Raw genomic sequence first — 11229 nt, forward strand, 5'->3', positions numbered from 1 at the left:
TGGTTGATTCTTTATCGCTGTCCAATGCAACGTCAACGACACTGACAATTTCAGTGGGCTGAAGCGTGCCTAAGTCTCTGCCGGATAGGGGCCCTGTAGACGACAGAAATAGCCCCCATTTCATTGGCTAGACAATGTCTCAGACTCGCCATCTGAGTATACATGGTATTCGCCACGTGCATCTGCAAGTTAAAAAAACAAACCAAGCAAAACGATTCATAGGATCGATACTTGAGGTAAGTAGTATTACAGCATATGCAATCTGTGGTTGAAATTCAGTAAAGATAGTATTACAGTCCAAACACATTACTGTATCAATTAGGACGTTTTGAATAACTTTATTTCTTGCACAAATCACTTATACACATCCACCTCGCAGAAAGATACGATATATAAACAGATACAACGATAGATGATAGATAGATTATATCTTGATGGCGACGACGTCCTTTTTAAAGGCTGCAGTTCTAAGCACGCATACTGGGTTGCAACCCTAAGCAGGTTAACCAAGAAGCTTTATGATCGCAGAAGTCTCACTGAAATCCATTGGGATTTATTTCTGAGCAAAAGTCCTTAGGATCCTGAGCTGCACCCCTCTCCCCCCGCCCCCTTAGGCTAAGCCCCCTCTGTGGTTTGCGAGCCAATCTTACTCGATCTTACTTCCTACTAAACCCGATTTGGATTGGGTTGCCGGTCGGCGCCGTCTGGGAACACGCATACAAACACACACAGCGATTACACGTGTAGTTGTGGGATGACACTTCCCACCCAGCCCCCTTGAAGGATGACTAAGCCCTGGCAGGTCGGTTTCCTCCTTCGGCGGTGTGTGTTTCCGTTGTCAATTTGGCAGGTTGTTGACAAGCCACGGTCGGTTAAATCAGGCAGGATCTGAATGAAAGGCTTGCTGGAGCTTTTGTCCTCCTCGGCCTTTGTAGGGCTCCGCCAAAGCCGTCGCTCGGGCTGGCGGCTGCCTCTCCCTCCGCTCCCCTCCCTCTCTCCCCCCACCCGCATCTCCGGCCCTGGCTCAGCCATCCAAGAGCAAAGTGGAGCAGGAGGCCTGGAGCGCGCCTTCGCCTCCCCTTCCCGCGCGCCCTGGGAGAGGATCTCTGGCAAAGGGAGACCAAATGGACAGTGGTGGGAAGGGCAGCCGTCTCTGCAGTCCGCACAAGAGCCCTTCTCCCTGTTTGCCTGAGGTGATCCAATCCAACCTCTCCCCACCCTAGCCTGCTCTCAGTTATGACTCGGGTGGGAATAGGAAGTGCGTCAAGGTCAAGGCAAAGGGACCCCTGACCATTAGGTTCAGTCGTGGCCGACTCTGGGGTTGCGGCGCACATTTCGCTTTATTGGCCAGGGAGCCTGCGTACAGCTTCAGGGTCATGTGGCATGACTAAGCCGCTTCTGGCGAACCAGAGCAGCGCACGGAAACGCCGTTTACCTTCCTGCCAGAGCGGTACCTATTTATCTACTTGCACTTTGAGGTGCTTTTGAACTGCTAGGTTGGCAGGAGCAGGGACCGAGCAACAGGAGCTCACCCCGTCACAGGGATTCAAACCGCCAACCTTCTGATTGGCAAGCCCTAGGCTCTGTGGTTTAACCCACAGCGCCACCGGCATCCCTTGAGGTGCATCAAACTACAGCTCTATATACTTGGAAGTGATGGAGGCTTGTTCCCCAGAAAGTGCGTTGAGGACTGCAGCCTTAGGTGGTTTGATTTGGTTTTGCAGATTACCTGCAATGCTTCCAGTTCCAGCTCAGTTCTTCATTGAAGCTTCTTGACATCATCATGAAGCTTCATAAACATCCCATCCCCTCATCCCCTGTCTCAATTTGCCCCCAAAAAGTGGGGTGGGCAAGGACACCAACAAGATTCTTCAGTTATTTAAGCCCTTTGCTCATCTTCAGTTGTTCCACAATACAGTGGTACCTCAGGTTAAGTACTTAATTCGTTCCAGAGGTCCGTTCTTAACCTGAAACTGTTCTTAACCTGAAGCACCACTTTAGCTAATGGGGCGTCCTGCTGCTGCCACGTCGCCGGAGCATGATTTCTGTTCTCCATCCTGAAGCAAAGTGCTTAACCTGAAGCACTATTTCTGGGTTAACAGAGTCTGTAACCTGAAGCGTATGTAACCTGAAGCGTATGTAACCCGAGGTACCACTGTAGTTCATTTCCACTAAAGCCAAGGAGATTGAGGCCCGTATCTTGTAAACACATTTACAGAGAGTGATGGTAGCACTGAGTTTGAGCTCTGTGATAAATCAATGGAGGATACAGTTATCAATGGCTACTAGCCATCATGGATGTATTTTATGCCTCTAAACACGAGATACTGAGAATCATAAGCGGGGAGAGCACTGTTGCACTCTCGCCCTGCTTGTGGACTTCCTGTAGACATCTGGTTGGCCACTGTGAGAACAGGATGTTGGGCTAGATGGGCCTTTGGCCTGATCCAGCAAGACTCTTGTATGTTTATGTTCTGCAAAGTACCTGGATGAAGAGCACGATCCTATCTGTACTCAGAAGCAAGCCCTGCTGATTTCAATTAGACCAACTCTCAGGGAAGTGTGGATAGGAACGTGGCTAAATTTTGTCTCACCCACCCACAAACTTACTTAGGCACACTACCCTTTCTCAACCTCAACCCCACCTTGCCCAGCCCAACCTTCGATAAGGAGATTTAAAAATATTGATTCACCTTATGGAACTGTTGATTTACTAAGACTTACCTGTGGCCCTCTTGGCTTTCAGCCTCTGGCAACTATATATGTAGAACAAAGGCACAATCCTGCAAAACCACATTTCCCTGTCCGCGGGGGCCATTCATATCAGCAGGGCTTACTTCCAAGCAAACATGTTTAGGATATTTGTGCCCCTGAGAGATAAGATATACAATGGGACAATTCTGGGAAATGTGCTCCAGAGGATCAGCTGCTGTCTCTTCAATGTGGACCAGGTTGCCTTAATTGTGGGAGGCATGAAGAGTAAGCTCTACTTCAGGTTACCTTGGGGGGCTTTGTTCCCTTGTAGTGGGAAACACACACTCTGTTCATCACCCAAAACATTGTTTTCTGTGACTGACACCTGACTGTGACAAGTGGGTTAGCTAAGACCTCGCTGCAAGAAAGAAGTTGAAGGCAGGAATTAGAAACATCAGGCTCATAAGGCCCTCCAAGCCTCTCTGTTTGGCCCTTGGGACTCTTTCAGGCCAGACCATCTTTACTCAGACCACCACCCCTTAGCCAGCCTTGCTTCGCACCCTCCTTGAATGCTTTTGCCTAACTGGAATGTGTCCTATCATGCCTCTTGCTTCCCTGGATAGAGGATAGAGAGCGTTGTGTGAGTGTGTGCAGAAAGTAACAAACTAGCCAGGGGTACAAAGGTAAAAAGGGGCTGGGGCGTTGTTTGGGGGTGTTGCTGTTGTTGTTGGCTTTTTATCTTTATTTTAGAACTTGTGATTTATGTGGAAATTGTTCAGTTTGGTTGTGTAGTTTTAGTGTTTTATTTATTGTATATGACTACTTTTCTTAAGTTGTAGCAAGGCTTCTCATCAGAGTTGTTGTTGTTTATTAATTAAATTTATATATGACTCTCCCTCAGAGTTCCCCACATCCAGCCCAACTGGAAGATGCTGGGGATTGAACCGGGCAGCATGTGCCTGCAAAATAGACCCTCTGCCCCGTCTAGAGATCCTGCAATACATTCCTGGAAACTCAGTCAAGACGATTTTTAAAGGAACAGGCTGCATAAGGAGATGCTGATCAGGCGACCGAAGCTGCCGGAGAAAGGCCTGTCTGCGACGAAGCCCCACAGCTTCTTCATCTGTTTGCGCCCCCTCGCAAGTGCAGGATCCGACGCAGCCAGCCTGCCGGGAGCCTGCTCCTCTCCGGACGAGGATCCTGACTCAATGAAGCACTTCCCCGCCTTGACTCTTCTCTCCGCACCACCAGAGCGGCTCGCTCTCGGGTCCTTTTATGGCTCCTCGTGGTTGCTGGGCTGTGTGGTTTAGAAACTCTCCCGGCACTTTGGAGGTGGATCTGCGAGATCTCGGGGGTGGGGTGGGGAGACAACCGAGAGAGGGAAGCTGGCCAGCCGGCACCGGAGAAGGAAGCGAAGGCGGGGCAGAAAAATAGAGCGAGAGCCCGGCCAAGCAAGGTTCAGTCAATCCCACGCACTGCGACACCCGGGAAGATACAGCCCAATGGGTACGTGGGAAGTAAAAAATAATGCACAAGTGAAGAACCCATGGACATAGCCAAGGGGGAGCAGGGGGGCACTGGCAGAGGAAGGGGAGTGCAGAGGGAGTGGACCGCCCCCGGCAGCACTATTCAGGAAGGGTGCCATCGTGGTGGGCCCCCCCGACACGGCCTGCGCACCCCCCCACACGCGCCAGGCGCCATGCCCCCACAGGTGGTGTGTCACGCCCCCAAAATGCATACCACACCCCCGGGATGCGTGTCATGCCCCCAGGGCACGTGTCATGCCCCCACCTGCTCCCCTCCCCCAGTAGCGGAACATGCAGCTTCACCACTGTAGGGGTGCAGTCCCCCCAGATCCACAAATATTATTGAAAAGCATTGGAAGTATTCAGTTATCTGAGGTTCTGTTTCCCCCCCCCAGCAGAAGCTTGACCCCCCCCCCCAGCAACGTCCTATTTATAGGGTATTTTTACCGGTGATTTTCCAAGAAAAGCTCAACAACTTTGATTTCCTAAAAAAAAAAAAAAAAGCCCCCCCCCCCCCCCAATCCTGGCTACACCCATGAAAGAATGGGCCCTTTGCCAGAGGTGCCATTGACCTCCTTCTAAATCATAAAACACAGTCATAAAAATCATAAAAATCCAGTGGCTCATTCATGAATGAACTACCCAAGTCCCACCAAATTCAGTGGGAGAGCGAAAAGTGCTCCCTTACTTCTGCCATGAAAATGAATGGAACTACTGCTGAACTTGATTTAATCTAGAGCCATTTGGCTCAGCAGTAATTTGCCACTCGCTCATAAGTAGGCCACCTCTTCTGCAGTCTCTTATTGACTCTGCTGCCACCTACTGTTGTCCTCCTTTCCTGTATTCACCCTACCAGTCTGGGTGGGCACCATTCAGAAAAACATTCTACAAACAATTGCAGTTGGAGTGTTAGAATAGGACCAAGGTTGAAATCCATGCTTGGCCATGAAACTCACTGGGTGACCTTGGGCCAGTCACTGTGTCTCATTTTAACCAACCCCACAAGGTTGTTGTGGGGATTAAATGAGGAGGGCGAGAACCATATATGCCACCTTGAGCTGCTTGGCAAAAAAAGATGGGCTATAAATGCCACAAGTAAATAAATAAATAAAAATAAGCAGATGTGAATGGTTCCTGAAGAATCAGCAGCTTTGATCTGAAACACAACACACACACACACACACACACACACACACACACACACCTTGCAATGAATGGTGTGCCTGGCACATGCAGACACTTGCGTTTGAGAAATATTGAATCCCAGTGTGTAATTCTGGGGGAGCAGAAACATTTGCAGAGACTCGCCCTGTCTCTATGAATCTTCTATTACTGGATGGAAAGATTCCCCTCGGTACGCGTTACATGGTAAATAAATCAGGCCCCATATTAACCTGGACTTTGATTCATTCAGCAGAAATCATGATCAAGAATGGATAAATTACAGCTCTCTGCAGACGCCCGGTTCCAAAAAAAAGGAGAGAGACAGGGTAGTCTTCCTTTCTTTGTTTCTTTCTTTCTTTTAAAGGAAGAGCAACTGGGTTTTATGCCTAGTAAATATTTTATTGCCTTTGGTTTACTGTGGCATTTCAATGATCCCCTTTTAGGAGTCTGCAAACTGCGCAGGTTAAAGGTCATTTCTCGAATCACTGGCATTAGGAAAGAATAGCAGAAAACTGTAAAGCGGGGGAGGGGGCAGCGCAGTAAAACAAGCCAGCCCGCCTGAAAGAAACCCAGGAAGGGTCCCTCAAGTTGTTTGCCTGGATGTTTCTCAGGGTGTAATTGACCAATGTCGTTGGGCAAAGGGAACCGCCTCCAGAGGGGGAGGTCATCAACAGGCAGGCAGGCAGGCAGGCGCAGGTATTAAGGAAATCAAAGCACAGGCTGCATCCTCTGGGCCTCTGGAGTTCCTCTTTTAGGGTTAAAAACAAACACTGGAAGAAAGGATGGTTGCTGTGAATGAGAGATGTCTTTCGAAAGCACGAGGATGCAGAGGGAAATGCATCTAATAACCCCCCCCAAAAAGAAGCAATTCAAGGTGTCCTCCTCCTGCAATGTTTGGAAAGTTTCCCTCTCTCCTGTTCCCCAGCCATTAAAACAGCTGGGGAGGCAAAAGAGGGCGGAGGAGAAAGGGTAAAAAAAAAAACCAGGCTGCAAGGCGCTCAGGTTTCTGCTGCTTTTGTTTTCCACTGGTTTTTATTAAAGAGGGGGAACTGAGATCTGGCCTGACAGAGGACTGATTTTCCTGGGTTTAACTACAAGCAATCTGAATGTTTGCACCAGCGGAAAGGCAATGCTGATTAAAATACCCTGCAGCAGGAAGACATATTGCCTGTGTGTGTGCTATCTTTGGTTTTTAAATGTTACTTATTTTTATGTGTGGGAAGACATCTTGCAATTCGAGCCTGGGCTCTGCCAGGTTATTTTGCTCCCTACGCAAGGCCAACTTCTTGCACGCCCCTGCAAAAATTGCTAGCAATTCTATTGTGTGAATTCCTTCAAACATGATAAAATTCTTCAAAATATAAAAGTAAAATATCAGACATACAAGGCCGTTGGCATCCGTCTGTCAGAAATTTATAAGCTATAACAAAAACTATATAAAACTCTGGCCCCCCCCCAAGGTCAGTGATGTGCCACTCTGAAGTCTGCACCCGAGGCAGTTGCCAAGTTGGTCTAATGATAGGACCGGCCTTGACTCAGGAGCAAAGCACATCCCTTGCATTCAAAAGGTCCCCGGTTCAATCCCTGCAATCTCCAGGGAGAAATGGGAAAAACATCTGCATGAAACTCTGGAGAGCTGCCAGAGTAAGCAACGTGGAGCCCTCCAGGTGTTGTTGGACTCCAACTCCCATCAACCTCAAGCAGTCCAAAAAGCTTGGAGGGCACTCAATTGGGGAAGGCTCACATTACGGGTCACATGGGCAGAACAAAGGGAACAGCAAGCAGCCTGCAGAATTGGCATTGAGAATTGCTTTGTCCAATTGCCCAAACATCAAATGGATTTGAAATCCCACCCACCAATAGGATGTTCACGGGGAATGCAAAGCAACACAAAGTAGACTGAGGAATCTATGCACATGGATGAGAAATGTGGATCCTTGATAGCAAACCAAAACCTTGACTTTGTGCACCGGTGCTTCCTCATATGAGTTGAGCAGCAAGTGGCTTGTGGCTGCCTGTGCAGCCTGCGCCTGCGATTGATGGATCAGTTCAGTTGCCAGCAAGATTCTCTGTTAAATGCAGGTGTAGTGTGATAATGGAATACTCCGACTCTTGGTTTCTTGAATCCAACAGGACCAGACTGACAAGCCTCCTTCAATTTGATCTGATCAACTGATTTGCACCGCAACATAATAACGCAACTTGAAACACAACAGGGCGAAACAACTTCCAAGTGTTTCAAGTCACTAGTTTATAGAGGGCCCTCAGTAAACTGGAGTATTAGACTGCAAGCCTAACCATGACTACTCCGAAGTAAGTGCAATTGAATCCAATGGGGCTTACTCCCAGGTAAGTGGAGTTAGAATTGCAGCTTTGCTTGACAAGAGGCCTAAATCGGGGCACACAATCTCCCCATACTTTAATTAACAACAATAAAAATTAAATGAAAATCTATTAATATTTAATAAAATACAAACAAAATCTCCTAAACGTGAGTGATGCCCTCATACAATAACAATAAAAAAATGTAATAATACAAAGACCTACAAAACATAGTAGCATACTGTAATGGTTCTAGGGGTTGCTCGTGCGTAAATCAGCGCCACACCTGGCTGGGTTGCCTGAGTGAACCCTTTCTGTCTGGACAGCCACTCGCCCGTGGCTGTCTCAATCGCTGGCAGAATCCATCAGTGGGCGTTTCTTGAACTTCTTCCAGAAGAGAAGTTCTTTGACGCCTAGTCTCCGCCTACTCTCCCTGCGCGGAAGCCTTCTGCGCAGGGAGGGTGTGGGCAGCGGAGGACCCGTGCTCTCCCCGCTGGTCCCCGGCGAGGAGTCATGGAGCCACCTCGCCGATTCCCCCATCTGCCCCCCTTCTCCCCTGGTGCTATGCTGATTTCCTTCCCCAGAAGATGTGCTGCTTCTCTCCCTCCCGGGACGCTCTCCGGAACCCCTCTGGAGCCCTCCCTCTCCCCCTGGCTCCGATGGCAGTTCCCTGACATCCACCTCCTCCCCAGGACCCCCTCCACCCCCGGCGCGATTTTCCGATATAACCTCGTCTCTTTCCTCGGCCGATGATGCGGGGAATCCCCTGAAGGAGCTGTCACCATCCTCTGAGGATTCAAAACCAGCCTCCCACCTGCTCAGATCTCTCCCCTCAGGGTGGACCTCCCAGTCTGATTCTTCTCCCTCTGACACCTCTCCTCCCTCCTCTTCGGAGGCAGGAAAACCCACAAAGTCCCCTTCGTTGTCTGTGGTTCCAAATTCTTCCTCCCAGAATCTCGCTAGTGGTTTTGGCTTATCCGGGAACAAACTGTGGAATTCTTCCACCAGATAACCGTATTGATTGACTCAGCGGGGACCCACGTGTTTTCTGACCTGGGTTCTCCTTCCCAAGCTACCAAGTACTCCACCTGGTGACCTCGCCACCTTGAATCAAGTATTTCCGTGGCTTGGTTGCGGTGTTCCCTCTCCTCTACCTGCAGGTGGGTGGTGACTCCTCCCTCCCGCCCTGGAAATTCCCGCCCCTCCCTGTACGGTGAAAGTAGGGACCTATGGAACACCGGATGTATCTTCATGCTGTCCGGCAACTTGAGTTTGAATGCCACTGGGTTCACCTGCTGTGTTACCTCAAAAGGCCCCAGCCTCCTCGGCTGCAACTTCTTGCACCCTCCCTTTAGGGGTAACCCTTGGGTTGACAATCACACCTGGTCTCCCACCCGTATGGCCACCCCTCCCGACGGTGCTTGTCCGCCTGCCTCTTGTAAACTTCCTTGGCCCGCTCCAAGTTCATCTTGAGTTGCTGGTGCAAGGCCTCCATTTCTTCTATAAACTGCTCGGCCGCGGGTACACTCCATGCTTCCTCCCCCCTCCCCGGGAAGGCCCTGGGGTGACACCCATAATTGGCCATAAACGGGCTCATTCCCGTGGACACATGTTCAACGTTATTGTACGCAAATTCAGCCAAGGCTAGTTTCTCTACCCAATTGTTCTGTCTCTCGCTGACGTAGCAGCGTAGGTATTGCTGGAGTATACTGTTCGCTCTTTCTGCTTGTCCGTTGGTTTCTGGGTGTCTCGCCGTCGAGAAGCTCACCTCGACCTGAAGCAAGCTCATGAGCTTCCTCCAGAACCTGGAAGTAAATTGTTTCCCGCGATCCGAGATTACCCTCGAGGGAGCCCCATGCAGTCTGAAAATGTGGTCCACAAACAACCTGGCTGTCTCCTCTGCCGTCACCGCGTGAGCAAGCTATGAAATGGCACATTTTTGTCAGTAGATCGACTACTACCATGACTGCTGTCTTCCCCCTTGACTTGGGCAAATCTGTCATAAAATCAATGGACACCACCTCCCAGGGCCTTCCCAGTGTAGGTAAGGGTTCCAGTAGCCCTGCGGGGGCAGCCCTCTAGCATCGGTCGCAGCCCCATACATATTCCCGTACGTCTTCCCTCACCTTTGGCCACCAGAACTGCCTGGTGACGAGCAGCATGGTCTTGTGCTGTCCAAAGTGCCCAGCTGTTGGGTTGTCATGGAGTTGTTTAAGTACCTTCCCCCTCAAGGTCTCCCCCAGTACATACAGTGCCCCCTTATAGTACAGTAGCCCTTCCTTTTCCTCAAACCCTCCATGGTCTTCCCTTCCGTCCCGGAGTTCCCTGATTTTTGCTTGAGCGAACGCGTCGTCTCTAGTAAGCCCTGCCAGTTATCGTTTCCCAACCAGCGTTCCCCCACACACCCACCGTTCCTCGGGAAACACGTGTCGGATCTCTGGTGGTCCCTCTCCCTCCAGGTACTCCGGTTTCCGGGAGAGAGCATCTGCTCTTACGTTTTCCTCTCCCGGCACGTATCTGATCTGGAAGGAAAACTTGGCGAACTCCTGGGCCCATCGAATCTGTCTCTAGTTGAGCACCCGCGCGGTCCGCCAGTATTCCAAGTTCTTGTGGTCAGTACAAACCTGGATCTTGTGCCGCGTCCCTATCAACAGATGTCTCCATTGCCGAAACGCCGCATAGATCGCAAGCAGTTCTCGGTCATACACTGTGTAGTTTTGCTCTGACTTGCTCAGCTTCCTTGAGAAAAAGGCACACGGCCTCCAGTCCTGCTTGGCCCCGGGCTGCAAAAGGACCGCTCCAACAGCTCGGTCGGACGCGTCCGTCTCCAGTCTCATGGGCTTCTCCAGATCAACGTGCAGGAGCTGCTCTTCCAAAGCGAACGCCTTCTTCAGCCTTTCAAAGGATTGCTGGGTACTTTCTGTCCACGCAAACTTCTTTTTGCTACTGAGACAATCTGTTATGGGCGCTGTCAAGTGAGCGAAGTTCTTTATGAACTTCCTGTAGAAGTTGCTGAACCCTAAGAACCTCTGCACATCCTTCCGGGTTTGGGGGGCTTTCCATTCCAGCACTGCCTTCACCTTGCCTGGGTCCATAGCTAGGCCCTTGTCTGACAACTTGTACCCCAGAAACTCGACCTCCCTGGCGTGAAATTGGCATTTTTCCAGCTTGACCCACAACTGATGCTTCTGCAGTCTCTGTAGCACTTCCCTGATGTCTCTGACGTGTTGCTTCTCATTGTCCGAATAGATTAAGACGTCATCCAAAAAGGCTACGCAATTCTTGTACAGCAGGGGCCCCAACACGTGGTGCATGAATGCTTGAAAGCAGGCGGAGCCCGATTGTAATCCAAATGGCATAACTAAGTACTCGAAGGCCCCCAGGGGGGTGAACATGGTAGTTTTCCATTCGTCCCCCTCCCTTATCCTGATTAAATTGTATGCCCCCCTGAGGTCCAGCTTGGTAAAAATCTTCCCCTGCCTCACCCGTGTTAAAATGTCGTCAATCCTTGGCATTGGGAAGG

This window comes from Podarcis pityusensis (assembly GCF_964106645.2).
Source record: "Podarcis pityusensis genome assembly, chromosome: 2".
NCBI classification, from domain to species: Eukaryota; Metazoa; Chordata; class Lepidosauria; order Squamata; family Lacertidae; genus Podarcis; species Podarcis pityusensis.